We start from the raw sequence: 12500 nt of genomic DNA, 5'->3' as shown, positions 1-12500 counted from the left end.
TGCGGCAGAGCCTCCACCCTCGATGAGGGTGGGGAGCCGAGACCTCCTCAAGGCATGGACGGCGTGCGTGGCCGCTGCTGCTCCGGGCGGCGTTCCGTCCGAGCGAGGCAGAATTGCTACTACATACAGCGCAGCCGGAGAGTGGTTGGTGGTTTGTTTGCTTTTGCCTGTGGGAGTGAGTTCACACACTTCTCCACTTTAAATATATAATAATAAACTTGCCCTCTTTCTTTAACCACTTTAACCTCCTCCGCAGGTGTACAGTAGATATCTTTATAGCCTCACTGCACTTGGACTTGGAAGCGCTGCTGGTGCAGCAGCAGCCGGCACTGGTCCTTGCATGGGCTGCCCCAGACGCACAGTACTACTACTCTCGTGCGCTTTGACAGCCCGTCTTAAGGGAACGCCCCAAGCAGCCTCTCTGCTTTTATTCAGGGCGAAACTCCCCAAGGCGGTCACTGCCAAGCACGCAGGCCAAGGGCGGGTCCCGCCCAACAACAGTGTTGTTGTTGTTGTGGTGGACTCCCGCCGCCGCCGCCGCTTAGAAGCCCACCGACACGGCATAGGGTGCGGTGGTAAGCGGACAGCGTGCCTCACGTGACAGGACAATGCCGATGTATTGGAATTGATATCCGACCCTCGTGTAGGAGTGGCGGCAGCACATGAGAGTGCCGCCGCCGCAATGTGCGTTCGACTTGTCGATGTATCTGGTATTCTTGCGATTCACATACCGACACGCAGCTTGCTGCGGTCTTCATCGACCCACGAGCCGAGTGATCCACCGTTAAGAGTTGTACATTTCCATTGCTGGAATTTTTTTAGGCTTTCAAGACTTCCGCCGTCTCTGCCCCAGGAGACGATAGTGGGAAGACGTAGTGTGCAGGTTTAAAAACGCCAACAACAAGAGCTTGTTGTTGGACAACACAGGTAGTGTGCAGGTTTGAGATTACCCACCGCCGACGAGTGGTGCCTCCCTCCCGCAGCACGGGGGGCGATCGGGGTTAGTAGAAGAGGAGTGAGGCCTGCTGGCCCACCACCAACTTCTCCTCCGACCGTCATCGTCGCCGTTATCGGAATTAACCAGCGGGCTCACCTAGCCACTACTACGGCGACGACGGAGGAACCAACAAACGCCGGTTGGGACGAGTGGTGCCCTCCCTCCCGCAGCACGGGGGGCGATCGGGGTTAGTAGAAGAGGAGTGGGCCTCGCGGCGGGACCCACCACCAACTTCTCCTCCGACCGTCATCGTCGCCGTTATCGGAATTAACCAGCGGGCTCACCTAGCCACTACTACGGCGACGATGGGGGCACCAAACGCCGGGGACGAGTGGTGCCTTCCCTCCCGCAGCACGGGAGGCGATCGGGGTTAGTAGAAGAGGAGTGGGCCTCGCGGCGGGACCCACCACCAACTTCTCCTCCGACCGTCATCGTCGCCGTTATCGGAATTAACCAGCGGGCTCACCTAGCCACTACTACGGCGACGATGGAGGCACCAAACGCCGGGGACGAGTGGTGCCTTCCCTCCCGCAGCACGGGAGGCGATCGGGGTTAGTAGAAGAGGAGTGGGCCTCGCGGCGGGACCCACCACCAACTTCTCCTCCGACCGTCATCGTCGCCGTTATCGGAATTAACCAGCGGGCTCACCTAGCCACTACTACGGCGACGATGGAGGCACCAAACGCCGGGGACGAGTGGTGCCTTCCCTCCCGCAGCACGGGAGGCGATCGGGGTTAGTAGAAGAGGAGTGGGCCTCGCGGCGGGACCCACCACCAACTTCTCCTCCGACCGTCATCGTCGCCGTTATCGGAATTAACCAGCGGGCTCACCTAGCCACTACTACGGCGACGATGGAGGCACCAAACGCCGGGGACGAGTGGTGCCTTCCCTCCCGCAGCACGGGAGGCGATCGGGGTTAGTAGAAGAGGAGTGGGCCTCGCGGCGGGACCCACCACCAACTTCTCCTCCGACCGTCATCGTCGCCGTTATCGGAATTAACCAGCGGGCTCACCTAGCCACTACTACGGCGACGACGGAGGCACCAAACGCCGTGGTTTCCCGTGGGCGTGGTGTGTAAGTAAGAACAGTTGGTCTACCCCACGCTCCGGCACGGAGCGCGGGGAGAAGAAGCGGAAAAAGAAAGGTTTCCCTCTCTCTTTCCTTTTTTTTTTTTTTTTGGGCGGGCAGGGCACCACCTTTTGCCCCGCCAACAGGTCAACGGCTCGCTGCTTGAGCGAACCGCGACCACCCATTATTTGTATTAGCTCTATTTTGAGTGTGTGGTTCGCCTTCAAAACCAACAACACGTTAATGATCCTTCCGCAGGTTCACCTACGGAAACCTTGTTACGACTTTTACTTCCTCTAAATGATCAAGTTTGGACATCTTTCCGTCAGCTCGAGGCGCCGAAAGAGCCCAGCGGCGGCAGCAGAACTGACCGCGACGCAGGCCCGGCATCCAAGAGCGCCAGTCCGAAGGCCTCACTAAATCATTCAATCGGTAGTAGCGACGGGCGGTGTGTACAAAGGGCAGGGACGTAATCAACGCAAGCTCATGACTTGCGCTTACTGGGAATTCCTCGTTCATGGGAGACAATTGCAAACCCCAATCCCTATCATGAAAGGATTTCAACGGGTTACCCGCTCCTCTCGGAGGGGGAGGACACGTTGATCCCTTCAGTGTAGCGCGCGTGCGGCCCAGAACATCTAAGGGCATCACAGACCTGTTATTGCTCAATCTCGTGCGGCTAGAATTGCCGCTTATCCCTCTAAGAAGAAGCTGCGAACTGGACACCAATTGCTGGAGATCCGTCGACTAGTTAGTAGGCCAGAGTCTCGTTCGTTATCGGAATTAACCAGACAAATCGCTCCACCAACTAAGAACGGCCATGCACCACCACCCACCGAATCGAGAAAGAGCTCTCAATCTGTCAATCCTTCCGGTGTCTGGGCCTGGTGAGGTTCCCCGTGTTGAGTCAAATTAAGCCGCAGGCTCCACTCCTGGTGGTGCCCTTCCGTCAATTCCTTTAAGTTTCAGCTTTGCAACCATACTTCCCCCGGAACCCAAAGACTTTGGTTTCCCGGAAGCTGCCCGCCGGGTCATGGGAATAACACCGGCGGATCGCTGGTCAGCATCGTTTATGGTTAGAACTAGGGCGGTATCTGATCGCCTTCGAACCTCTAACTTTCGTTCTTGATTAATGAAAACATCCTTGGCAAATGCTTTCGCAGTAGTTCGTCTTGCGACGGTCCAAGAATTTCACCTCTAGCGTCGCAATACGAATGCCCCCGCCTGTTCCTATTAGTCATTACCTCGGGTTCAGAAAACCGACAAAATAGAACCGAGGTCCTATTCCATTATTCCATGCATAGGCATTCAGGCCATCAGTGTAGCCTGCTTTGAGCACTCTAATTTTTTCAAAGTAAACTCTGCCGGCCACGCGGGACACCCGGTGAAGAGCACCCCGTGCGAGCCAGCGGGCTGTGTTACGGCTGTTCGGAGCGTGACAGTGTGCACCGGGCGGTGAACCGTCAGTCCAGAACTGAAATCCAACTACGAGCTTTTTAACCGCAACAACTTTAATATACGCTATTGGAGCTGGAATTACCGCGGCTGCTGGCACCAGACTTGCCCTCCAATGGGTCCTCGTTAAAGGATTTAAAGTGTACTCATTCCGATTGCGAGGCCTCGGATGAGTCTCGCATCGTTATTTTTCGTCACTACCTCCCCGTGCCGGGAGTGGGTAATTTGCGTGCCTGCTGCCTTCCTTAGATGTGGTAGCCGTTTCTCAGGCTCCCTCTCCGGAATCGAACCCTGATTCCCCGTTACCCGTTATAGCCATTGTAGGCGCATAGCCTACAATCGAAAGCTGATAAGGCAGACACTTGAAAGAGGCGGCGCCGGCACTGGAGGCCGTGCGCTCAGCCACAAGTTATTCAGATTCAACACGGTGGGGTTGGCGGACCGAGGCCCGACCGGTTTTGAACTAATAAAAGCGCTCTTCCCTTGCGGTCAGAGACGTGATGCATGTATTAGCTCTAGAATTACCACAGTTATCCAAGTAAGTGTGGGCTACAGATCCAATGAATCATAGCTGATTTAATGAGCCATTCGCGGTTTCACCTTAATTGGGCTTGTACTTAGACATGCATGGCTTAATCTTTGAGACAAGCATATGACTACTGGCAGGATCAACCAGGTAGTTTTGTTTTTGGGTTTTGCTTTCTTTGGCCTTAGGTTAGGAAGAACGCCGCCATCGTTCTCCTTTCTCTCACTCACTTTGTTTGTCTGACACCTCTTGCATTTTGGTTTGGTTTGGTTTGGTTTTTTTGCCTTGGTCCGTGTTAGTTTGTTTGCTGGGCCGCCGCCATCATCACGATGACGGACGGCCCCCTCTCTCAATCTGTCAATCCCCTCATCATGATTATTCATTCAATTTTGGTTTTTGCGCGCTCATCCAGACAGAGAGCAGCAGCCCCTTCATTCATTGTGCACTGGAAATCGGTTGCTGCCTGCTACCACTACCCATCACATCACATCACATCACGGCTCCTCCCTTCCTCTTCCCATCGGCTGCCGCAGACACAAGGGTAAGTTCACTTAAGCATCACTTAAGCCACGGCCCGTCAAGAGCCGCAGCAGCCCTGCGCTGACGACAGCCCGGACCTCGAGGCGCGCACAGTCGGAGCAGTGTGGAAACAACCAACAGTACCCATCGTCGGCGCCGCTCCTCGAGGCGGGGAATACTAATAACAGGAGGAAGAGGAGCCCTTGCTGGCCACAGACCAGGTGGTGGGGGTTGTCGCGCACGTCCCAACGGCCGCCGCAGACGCAAGGGTAAGTTCACTTAAGCATCACTTAAGCTACGGCCCGTCAAGAGCCGCAGCAGCCCTGCGCTGACGACAGCCCGACCTCGGGGCACGCACGGTCGAGGCAGTATGGACACGCCAACACTACCCACGGTCGGCGACCTTCCCCGAGGCGGGGACAAAAACAAGGAGGTGCACGTCCCAACGGCCGCCGCAGACGCAAGGGTAAGTTCACTTAAGCATCACTTAAGCTACGGCCCGTCAAGAGCCGCAGCAGCCCTGCGCTGACGACAGCCCGACCTCGGGGCACGCACGGTCGAGGCAGTATGGACACACCAACACTACCCACGGTCGGCGACCTTCCCCGAGGCGGGGACTACAACAACCACGCACACACACGCACAGTCCGGCAACACCGAGGCCAGAAGACAACGAGGCCAAGCACGAACGCCGTCGTGACGAGGCAACGAGGTCTCTCTCTCTCCCAACGGCCGCCGCAGACGCAAGGGTAAGTTCACTTAAGCATCACTTAAGCCACGGCCCGTCAAGAGCCGCAGCAGCCCTGCGCTGACGACAGCCCGACCTCGGGGCACGCACGGTCGAGGCAGTATGGACACACCAACACTACCCACGGTCGGCGAAGCTCCCCGAGGCGGGGAACAACAGACACGAGTAGTATAGTAGCAGCGGAGCCGCCGTCGTAGCCTTGACGACGACGGCTGCTGCGAGATTACCCAGAAACAACATGACTCGGTGGAAGGTGGCTTGAAGCCACCCCCACCAGCCAGCCGTAGCCTAGACGGCATGCTGCTGCTGCTCCTTTCCACTTTCAATTCCATTGCCATGACTTTCTGACACTCAAAAGTGTAGTAAGAGAGCCACCAGGAAATCGCGAAGCGTCGGACCCCAAAGGTCTGTCGACGCCGCGTCCCTTCTCAACTTAAAAAAAAAAATAAAGGAGGTCATCTCTCCTTTGTGGATACTTGCTGCGCCCTCCCGCAGCGAAGCATCGTTAGAGCTGTTTTTGATTTTTTTTTTTTTTTTTTTCTGGCAGGGTACCAGGTAAGGTAACACATTGAACACCACTGGCTTGCTTGCTTGCTCGTTTCTTTCTCTCTCTCTGTCTGTCTGTCTGTCTCTCTCTCTCTCTCTCTCTCTTCCGTGTGCCCCTTCCACGGAGACGAGCTCGCAGCAAAGCACCAGTTTAAATCCTTCATTGTGAAGTTCATTCACTACTCATTTGTTGGTACTTGCTGCGCCCAGCTCTTGCTCGTCGTCTCTTATTTTTTATTCATACAAGTCATTTTATCTTCCGTGTGCCCCTTCCACGGAGACGAGCTCGCAGCAAAGCACCATTTTAAATCCTTCATTGTGAAGTTCATTCACTACTCATTTGTTGGTACTTGCTGCGCCCAGCTCTTGCTCGTCGTCTCTTATTTTTTATTCATACAAGTAAGTCATTTTATCTTATCTTCCGTGTGCCCCTTCCACGGAGACGAGCCGCAGCAGAAACAAGCCAGGCATATCGCCGTGTTCCTCCTTGGCACCAGGCAATAACTCTCATTGCACACAGTCATTGCCCCGCAGGCTGCTGCTACTACCACGTGCTGCTGCTGCCCTCAAGCTTGTCCCGCCCCTTAACAAGCGGCAGCAGCAGCAGCTGCAGCAAAGCGTCATAGCCCGCTAAAAAAACAGCGTGAGGTGCTTCGTTCCAACCGACCGCTCGATAGAAGCTGCGTCAGTTCAGGAACCAGGGTGACCGTCCCTCCACGGTACAACCCTCGAGATGATCAATCGCACGGGGAGTGGAGTAACCATCACCAAACAAGAGGGGTCGCTGCATTCAAGGCAAACTCGCTTTGGCACACACACAAACCTCACACACCGTGTGCGCCGCCACGAGGAGCCGCAGCTAATGCCGTGACGCTTCTCATCCAAAGGAGAGGAGACGAGAGGAGACGAGGACCTCTCGGACAGTTGACGCCAGGAGGAGGGGGACGCGCACCGCGCCTAGCAGAGGTGATTCACGTGCGTCATGGTACGCGAGTGCAACCCAGCAACCTCCATAGCGTAACAACTGTTGGGGTGGTTCTCAGAGCGGCTTGCCGCCGCCGCAGCTGTTGCGAGCACGACACGCATTAAGAAGCCCACCTCGTCTAGGCACTTAACGGTGTCAAATCCATAATCCATTCATACATATATAGTAAGGGTGCGTCACGTTAACCCCCCACCCGAATCATCCCGTCGGGGTTAACGTGGAAAGCGCACGCCCAGGCTCGCAACAGCGCGAACAAGAGTGGCATGGGACTCTTGTTGATATCATTAGGAGCTGAGGACCGGCACCGCGCCTAGCAGCGTCGAAACGCATACGTCATGGGACACGTGTGCCGTCCGGCAACCTCCAAAGCGGGCCCTCAGAGGAGCAGAGGACCGGCACCGCGCCTAGCAGCGTCGAAACGCATACGTCATGGGACACGTGTGCCGTCCGGCAACCTCTCAAGCGGGCCCTCAGAGGAGCAGAGGACCGGCACCGCGCCTAGCAGCGTCGAAACGCATACGTCATGGGACACGTGTGCCGTCCGGCAACCTCCAAAGCGGGCTCTCAGAGGAGCAGAGGACCGGCACCGCGCCTAGCAGCGTCGAAACGCATACGTCATGGGACACGTGTACCGTCCGGCAACCTCTCAAGCGGGCCCTCAGAGGAGCAGAGGACCGGCACCGCGCCTAGCAGCGTCGAAACGCATACGTCATGGGACACGTGTACCGTCCGGCAACCTCTCAAGCGGGCCCTCAGAGGAGCAAAGGACCGGCACCGCGCCTAGCAGCGTCGAAACGCATACGTCATGGGACACGTGTGCCGCCCGGCAACCTCCAAAGCGGGTGGTTTTCCTTCATTGCCTCACCAATGAATCAATGAATGAACCTCGATAGACACCTCCATGACCTCGTCAAGCCTCTGGAGGTGTTAAACGTGCGCCTCCGAACCTCACCCCCACCCAAGGATCGTCTCATCTCAACAGGGTTAAGGCGGAGATAGCGCGCACGCCGAGGAGCTTCATCAGCCCGTCAAGGTAGTAGGTCGGGTGGCCTGAGACCCGACCTCCTTACTATATTTGCAAACGGGACCTCGGTGCAGGTTGCTTCCGAAACCTGGTGCGACATTGACGGAATCAGGGGGTCCTGGGTTACCTCCCAGCGCGGGAGCACCTTGACGCCGTAGACCACTTTGGCCCTGAACTTCCACTTTTCACGACTTTTCCCCGGATTTCGTGGCACCGCAGCCCCTACCCTTTTAACGGCGCCAAGGCCCTCCCAGCAGGTTTCCCCGACCAGCCGCCCCAGGCGCGCTACATCAACGGCGTCAACCCTCCCACAGCAGAGAAGCGCGCGGGACACCGAAGCACCCCCACGGACATGCCGCCACGTCTCAACGGGGTCAAGCCCCTGCCGGCGGGGAACCTTGCCTGGGGGAGCGGAGCGGACCAACAAACCGACCACGTGTCAAGGGCGTGAGGCCCCGCCAGAAGGGAAATCACGTCTCGCGAGCGGAGGGAGAGCGCGGGACCCCACGGCGCGTTAACACAACCACGGCACTTCCACCCCAGCTGGAGGAGGCGGGGGAGCGGAGCGGAGCAACAAACCGACCACGTGTCAAGGGCGTGAGGCCCCGCCAGAAGGGGAATCACGTCTCGCGAGCGGAGGGAGAGCGCAGGACCCCACGGAGCGTTAACACAACCACGGTACAAGGGCGGCGCGCCTCTCCCGGCAGGAGACGCTTCCACCCCAGCCGGGGGAGGCGGGGGAGCGGAGCGGAGCAGCACACCGACCACGTGTCAAGGGCGTGAGGCCCCGCCAGGAGGGGAATCACGTCTCGCGAGCGGAGGGAGAGCGCGGGACCCCACGGCGCGTTAAAACAACCACGGTACAAGGGCGGCGCGCCTCTCCCGGCAGGAGACGCTGCCACCCCTGCCGGGGGAGGCGGGGGAGCGGAGCGGAGCAGCACACCGACCACGTATCAAGGGCGTGAGGCCCCACCAGGAGGGGAATCACGTCTCGCGAGCGGAGGGAGAGCGTTGGACCCCACGGCGCGTTAAAACAACCACGGTACAAGGGCGGCGCGCCACTCCCGGCAGGAGACGCTTCCACCCCAGCGGGGGGAGGCAGGGGAGCGGAGCGGAGACACAAACCGACCACGTATCAAGGGCGTGAGGCCCCGCCAGAAGGGGAATCACGTCTCGCGAGCGGAGGGAGAGCGCAGGACCCCACGGAGCGTTAACACAACCACGGTACAAGGGCGGCGCGCCTCTCCCGGCAGGAGACGCTTCCACCCCAGCCGGGGGAGGCGGGGGAGCGGAGCGGAGCAGCACACCGACCACGTGTCAAGGGCGTGAGGCCCCGCCAGGAGGGGAATCACGTCTCGCGAGCGGAGGGAGAGCGCGGGACACCACGGCGCGTTAAAGCAACCACGGTACAAGGGCGGCGCGCCTCTCCCGGCAGGAGACGCTTCCACCCCTGCCGCGGGAGGCGGGGGAGCGGAGCGGAGCAACAAACCGACCACGTATCAAGGGCGTGAGGCCCCGCCAGAAGGGGAATCACGTCTCGCCAGCGGAGGCAGAGCGCGGGACCCCACGGCGCGTTAACACAACCGAGGAACAAGGGCGTCGCGCCTCTCCCGGCAGGAGACGCTTCCACCCCAGCCGGGTGAGGCGGGGGAGCGGAGCGGAGAAACAAACCGACCACGTATCAAGGGCGTGAGGCCCCACCAGGAGGGGAATCACGTCTCGCGAGCGGAGGGAGAGCGTTGGACCCCACGGCGCGTTAAAACAACCACGGTACAAGGGCGGCGCGCCACTCCCGGCAGGAGACGCTTCCACCCCAGCAGGGGGAGGCAGGGGAGCGGAGCGGAGACACAAAACGACCACGTATCAAGGGCGTGAGGCCCCGCCAGAAGGGGAATCACGTCTCGCGAGCGGAGGGAGAGCGCAGGACCCCACGGAGCGTTAACACAACCACGGTACAAGGGCGGCGCGCCTCTCCCGGCAGGAGACGCTTCCACCCCAGCCGGGGGAGGCGGGGGAGCGGAGCGGAGCAGCACACCGACCACGTGTCAAGGGCGTGAGGCCCCGCCAGGAGGGGAATCACGTCTCGCGAGCGGAGGGAGAGCGCGGGACACCACGGCGCGTTAAAGCAACCACGGTACAAGGGCGGCGCGCCTCTCCCGGCAGGAGACGCTTCCACCCCTGCCGGGGGAGGCGGGGGAGCGGAGCGGAGCAACAAACCGACCACGTATCAAGGGCGTGAGGCCCCGCCAGAAGGGGAATCACGTCTCGCCAGCGGAGGGAGAGCGCGGGACCCCACGGCGCGTTAACACAACCGAGGAACAAGGGCGTCGCGCCTCTCCCGGCAGGAGACGCTTCCACCCCAGCCGGGTGAGGCGGGGGAGCGGAGCGGAGAAACAAACCGACCACGTATCAAGGGCGTGAGGCCCCACCAGGAGGGGAATCACGTCTCGCGAGCGGAGGGAGAGCGTTGGACCCCACGGCGCGTTAAAACAACCACGGTACAAGGGCGGCGCGCCACTCCCGGCAGGAGACGCTTCCACCCCAGCAGGGGGAGGCAGGGGAGCGGAGCGGAGACACAAACCGACCACGTATCAAGGGCGTGAGGCCCCGCCAGAAGGGGAATCACGTCTCGCGAGCGGAGGGAGAGCGCAGGACCCCACGGAGCGTTAACACAACCACGGTACAAGGGCGGCGCGCCTCTCCCGGCAGGAGACGCATCCACCCCAGCCGGGGGAGGCGGGGGAGCGGAGCGGAGAAACAAACCGACCACGTATCAAGGGCGTGAGGCCCCACCAGGAGGGGAATCACGTCTCGCGAGCGGAGGGAGAGCGTTGGACCCCACAGCGCGTTAAAACAACCACGGTACAAGGGCGGCGCGCCACTCCCGGCAGGAGACGCTTCCACCCCAGCAGGGGGAGGCAGGGGAGCGGAGCGGAGACACAAACCGACCACGTATCAAGGGCGTGAGGCCCCGCCAGAAGGGGAATCACGTCTTGCGAGCGGAGGGAGAGCGCAGGACCCCACGGAGCGTTAACACAACCACGGTACAAGGGCGGCGCGCCTCTCCCGGCAGGAGACGCATCCACCCCAGCCGGGGGAGGCGGGGGAGCGGAGCGGAGAAACAAACCGACCACATATCAAGGGCGTGAGGCCCCACCAGGAGGGGAATCACGTCTCGCGAGCGGAGGGAGAGCGCGGGACACCACGGCGCGTTAAAGCAACCACGGTACAAGGGCGGCGCGCCTCTCCCGGCAGGAGACGCTTCCACCCCTGCCGGGGGAGGCGGGGGAGCGGAGCGGAGCAACAAACCGACCACGTATCAAGGGCGTGAGGCCCCGCCAGAAGGGGAATCACGTCTCGCCAGCGGAGGGAGAGCGCGGGACCCCACGGCGCGTTAACACAACCGAGGAACAAGGGCGTCGCGCCTCTCCCGGCAGGAGACGCTTCCACCCCAGCCGGGTGAGGCGGGGGAGCGGAGCGGAGAAACAAACCGACCACGTATCAAGGGCGTGAGGCCCCACCAGGAGGGGAATCACGTCTCGCGAGCGGAGGGAGAGCGTTGGACCCCACGGCGCGTTAAAACAACCACGGTACAAGGGCGGCGCGCCACTCCCGGCAGGAGACGCTTCCACCCCAGCAGGGGGAGGCAGGGGAGCGGAGCGGAGACACAAACCGACCACGTATCAAGGGCGTGAGGCCCCGCCAGAAGGGGAATCACGTCTCGCGAGCGGAGGGAGAGCGCAGGACCCCACGGAGCGATAACACAACCACGGTACAAGGGCGGCGCGCCTCTCCCGGCAGGAGACGCTTCCACCCCAGCCGGGGGAGGAGGGGGAGCGGAGCGGAGCAACACACCGACCACGTGTCAAGGGCGTGAGGCCCCGCCAGAAGGGGAATCACGTCTCGCGAGCGGAGGGAGAGCGCGGGACCCCACGGCGCGATAACACAACCGAGGTACAAGGGCGTCGCGCCTCTCCCGGCAGGAGACGCTTCCACCCCAGCAGGGGGAGGCAGGGGAGCGGAGCGGAGACACAAACCGACCACGTATCAAGGGCGTGAGGCCCCGCCAGAAGGGGAATCACGTCTCGCGAGCGGAGGGAGAGCGCGGGACCCCACGGAGCGTTAACACAACCACGGTACAAGGGCGGCGCGCCTCTCCCGGCAGGAGACGCTTCCACCCCAGCCGGGGGAGGCGGGGGAGCGGAGCGGAGACACAAACCGACCACGTATCAAGGGCGTGAGGCCCCGCCAGAAGGGGAATCACGTCTCGCGAGCGGAGGGAGAGCGAGGGACCCCACGGCGCGTTAAAACAACCGAGGTACAAGGGCGTCGCGCCTCTCCCGGCAGGAGACGCTTCCACCCCAGCCGGGGGAGGAGGGGGAGCGGAGCGGAGCAACACACCGACCACGTGTCAAGGGCGTGAGGCCCCGCCAGAAGGGGAATCACGTCTCGCGAGCGGAGGGAGAGCGCGGGACCCCACGGCGCGATAACACAACCGAGGTACAAGGGCGTCGCGCCTCTCCCGGCAGGAGACGCTTCCACCCCAGCAGGGGGAGGCAGGGAAGCGGAGCGGAGACACAAACCGACCACGTATCAAGGGCGTGAGGCCCCGCCAGAAGGGGAATCACGTCT

The 12500-nt window shown here is 60.9% G+C and overlaps 2 non-coding genes across 2 annotated transcripts; both read right to left on the bottom strand.

The window, feature by feature from the left end:
* Window positions 1–633: 633 nt before the first annotated feature.
* On the bottom strand, window positions 634–793 carry LOC135091150 (5.8S ribosomal RNA). The gene has a single exon (XR_010262399.1). It is a non-coding gene; the product is annotated as a 5.8S ribosomal RNA (ribosomal RNA).
* Window positions 794–2306: 1513 nt separating this feature from the next.
* On the bottom strand, window positions 2307–4199 carry LOC135091158 (small subunit ribosomal RNA). Its single transcript, XR_010262407.1, has one exon. It is a non-coding gene; the product is annotated as a small subunit ribosomal RNA (ribosomal RNA).
* Between the last annotated feature and the right edge of the window lie 8301 nt (window positions 4200–12500).

Source organism: Scylla paramamosain, chromosome 36 (assembly GCF_035594125.1).
Source record: "Scylla paramamosain isolate STU-SP2022 chromosome 36, ASM3559412v1, whole genome shotgun sequence".
NCBI lineage: Eukaryota > Metazoa > Arthropoda > Malacostraca > Decapoda > Portunidae > Scylla > Scylla paramamosain.
This window is presented reverse-complemented; position numbering and strand designations above follow the sequence as displayed.